The sequence below is a fragment of the Chaetura pelagica genome, unplaced genomic scaffold (assembly GCF_000747805.2).
Source record: "Chaetura pelagica isolate M959 unplaced genomic scaffold, ChaPel_1.0 scaffold79, whole genome shotgun sequence".
Classification (NCBI taxonomy): Eukaryota; Metazoa; Chordata; class Aves; order Apodiformes; family Apodidae; genus Chaetura; species Chaetura pelagica.
Window position 1 is genome coordinate 1066894 of NW_009969339.1, and position 3637 is coordinate 1070530.

The window sequence follows — 3637 nt, forward strand, 5'->3', positions numbered from 1 at the left end:
CTCTTTCCCACCAAGATATCCCACTGCCCAGCTCTAAATAAAGTGCTGTCTCAGTTGTCATCTCCACCTTTCAAGCACATCTTGGGATTTTCAGCAAACCCCTCTCAGACTTTGTTTGTGTACATGGTACAGAATTATCCCCTTCAGACTTTTCTTAAGGCTCAATCAAGTCAATCCCTCTAGGCTTATAAAATGTTGTTTTTTTTTCTTTCTAGTCCTTGGCCTCCTTCCAAATTGTCAATAACTTTCTAGGAATGTGATGCCTGGGACTCTGGGTCATTTTATATGCTATAGATGGCCAGTGATGGTAGGGGCAAGGAAAGGTCTTTGGCTGATGTTGTCATGAGAGCAAAAGGAAATGTTTCAATGGGAAGTCTCAAGCTCTGACTGTACCAGATGGCAGTCTGTAAAGAGATAGGGAAGAGAGAAACTGGGCAAGGCTCAAAGCTAGCTCTAACCAAATATGAGGAGAGAAATTTGGCTTATAGCAGTTTCCAATGTGTATTCCCTGTGTAAGGTACTGTACCAGGAGTGATGCCCCAGTTTACGATCACATCATGGAAATTACTTTCTTATTCATGGTAGCATATCCATCCCACAGCCTTACCAGGCATACTGAGTGGTACACAATGTGGGTATGACTGGTGGTCTTTGTTTCTTCACATAATAGAAATGGAAGGGAGGAGAGCTTCCCATGATGACTCAAAGCTGAAAGATCTAGGGCAGAGACACTGCTACTCACCCCCCCCTGCAAATTCTCTCCTTTTTCCCTAGTGCAGAGAAAAGACTGTTGCTATAGAAACCAGTGGGGAAAATGTACATTATATCACGTTTTATATATTTTTCCAGGGAGACCCTTCAATCTGAGCCTACCATCACGTATTTTTACAGAAACAATAATGCTAATAAAACTCTTAAATGTAGTGATTTCAAATCAAGTCAAATAATCAACACTTACTTCAAAAATATCTCTGCCTGTAAACTTCTGTCCTAACCAAGGCTCTGGGACAGGGCTAGAAAGGCATCCCACAGTCTGGTGCATGACAGGAGGGTAACTTAGCAAAAGGTGTGATGAGGTAGGGGGAGGCTGGACCCTACACAGCAGTAAGTGGCAGTTATCATTTGAGGAAGGACAAAAAAGTTAAATACAATCTCTTTGACTTGTGTGTAGATAAAGATGAGGTAAGGGTGAAAGGTATGTTTCATAGTATACACTCTAGCCTACCTTTTCCTCACCCACGCTACCTCCTACCTTTGTGAGCCCCTTTCTGAAGCTCTTTTCTGCTGCCCTTTTAAAAATTATCCCACCATTTCCTATTTGCCTTTGTCATAATAACAAGCCCTTTGGCCTTCCATACAATCAGACCTATTGCACCCTCGGGTCTCAAGGAGACAATGCTCTTTGTGAGGCTGCACCATGAAAGCCTCTCTAGCATCACACTGGCCTGGTGGGGGCAGTGCCCCTGGGGATCCTTCAGAACAGAAGCCTAATTTAGTTATCTGGATGTCAAAACAGGCTTTTTCTCTGCCGTTCCCACCCTCAATTTATTTTTTACTTAATTCACCATGACCACTGTTTCCTTCCTGATTTGTACCGACCCTGTGTCATAATTAGATTTTTGTCATTATTTATACTAGCTCCTATAGTGTGTTGACTTATAATTTCTTCAGGACAAGGACTTTCTTGCTGTGTAGAACCAAGTACAAAATAAATCTCAGCCCTGTCGTGTTCCAGGGCTGTGACTGATCCTAAGTCAGGTATATGTCCCTGATGGTTGTCCTGGAAGTAAGTACGCAAAGAACATCAGCAAGGATTTGTATCACTAGTGCTAGGTCTTATATACTGCAATGTAGGACAAGGTAGCTGTTGGAAGAAAACAACTTAATTATGCTGAGTGAGACCCAGTAAGGGTATACCTGCTTCCAGCATCCTTATTGGACTGATCCTTTTCTCCAGACTTGCTCTTAGTCCAGTGCTTTTTCATGACTTCCTTGGTCACAGGAAGGTTTGTGCAGGTCCCCTGAATCCCAAGGGGGGAAAAAAGAATTGTTTCTATTGCCCCTGAAGCATGGCTGTAGGTCTGCTCTTTGCTACTTCTATGGTCTTGCTTTTTCTGCACACATAATAGAGTTCCTTATGAAGCCCTTTTCTGCTCTTACAGCTAGACATGTTTAGTGGCTGGCAGGAAATAAAGAATTCCCATTTTTCCTCTTCCTGCCTTACCTTATGCCTCCTGAGCACACAGATAGCCTTGCTGTCTGTTTTCCAGTCCCAGCCCTTTTCACAGAACATAATGGCTGCTAACAGTGAATAACCAACTGAGACACATATTCTGTTTTAGGGGCTGTAAGCACTTCAAGAGCCCAAATAATATATGACTATTAATAGAATGACTGTAATGATATAATAAAAGCAAAAAAAAAAAAAAAAAGTCCTCAAGAGAATGATAGTCTAACTTCAAAAGCAATTAACTTCAGTAACGCAAATAAAACACTAGCCTTACTTTAATACGATTACCTACTTGTTTCCATTTTTATTTCTGGATGACTGTAATGATGTTTCATCATCACTCTCAGCCAGACAGTTCTAACTGAGCATTGCAAGGCCAAGCTGGACTTTGTAGTTGGAGCTCATTGGCCTTGCCTTAGGATCCAACATATCTCTGTGAGCATGTGCTCCTTGGTCATAAGCTTCCCCTGCTCTTTTGCCCTTGCTATCACTGCAACGTTGTTTTTACATGCCCTATGGCTACATATCCATGGTGGAAAAGGCCAGAATGGGAGGACATGGAAGGATGAGGAGAGCTGGTGTCTTTGTGGAGAGGTAAAGACAGCAGGGAAAATAACTGGAAGGTCAGTGTTGTAAGACAGGGGCAGAGACTTGATGATTGTGGGCACTCTTTAAAAATTCAGTTTTAACCAGCAGGCAAGGGAGAGTGGACATGGGCTCAGTGAAGAAGCACAAAGGCTACAGTGCAAGGAGTTCTGCTGCAGCTTCCTGGTGCCCATTAATCCAGCTAATGGCCAGGGCAAATTCTCCTCTTGCTTTGTTTCCAACCTCACCATGTCCCTGTGGCACTTGAGTTCCAGAGCTTGATCACTGCGGGGGAGGGTCTGCAGGGAGGTAGGCATGTGCCCAGGGGGACCAAGGCTCATATAGTTGAGAGGTACAGATGGTGAGGTGGAGCGACTGCTGAAAGCAACGGTGAGAAGGCTACATTACATTGTACCAGGGATGAGCACACCAGCTGTGTACACGAAGGAGAGAGTGGTTATCATCTCATGTTGGAGTTAGCATGGGGAAGAGTAATGGTCTGCTTCTGCTTGTGAGGATAGCTGTACATATAAGTTGATACTCTGATAGGAATATGTAGGTGTAGACAAAGTTCCATTCCAAACAGACAAATACGTAGCCCCTGCTGTGTGAAGGATGTTCAAGGCTCCCCCAGAACTTAGTGGAGATCTCATCAGGGCTCTCAGCCCACAACTCACTTTCCTAGCTGTACCTGCACAACAAAAAATAGCACCTTCCTCACCATTCTTGGAGAAAGTAAAAAAGGACCAGGACATAGCTAATAAATAAAACAAGTTTAATCATAAACCATGTACATTTTTATAGATGGGGGTGGGGGGCAGG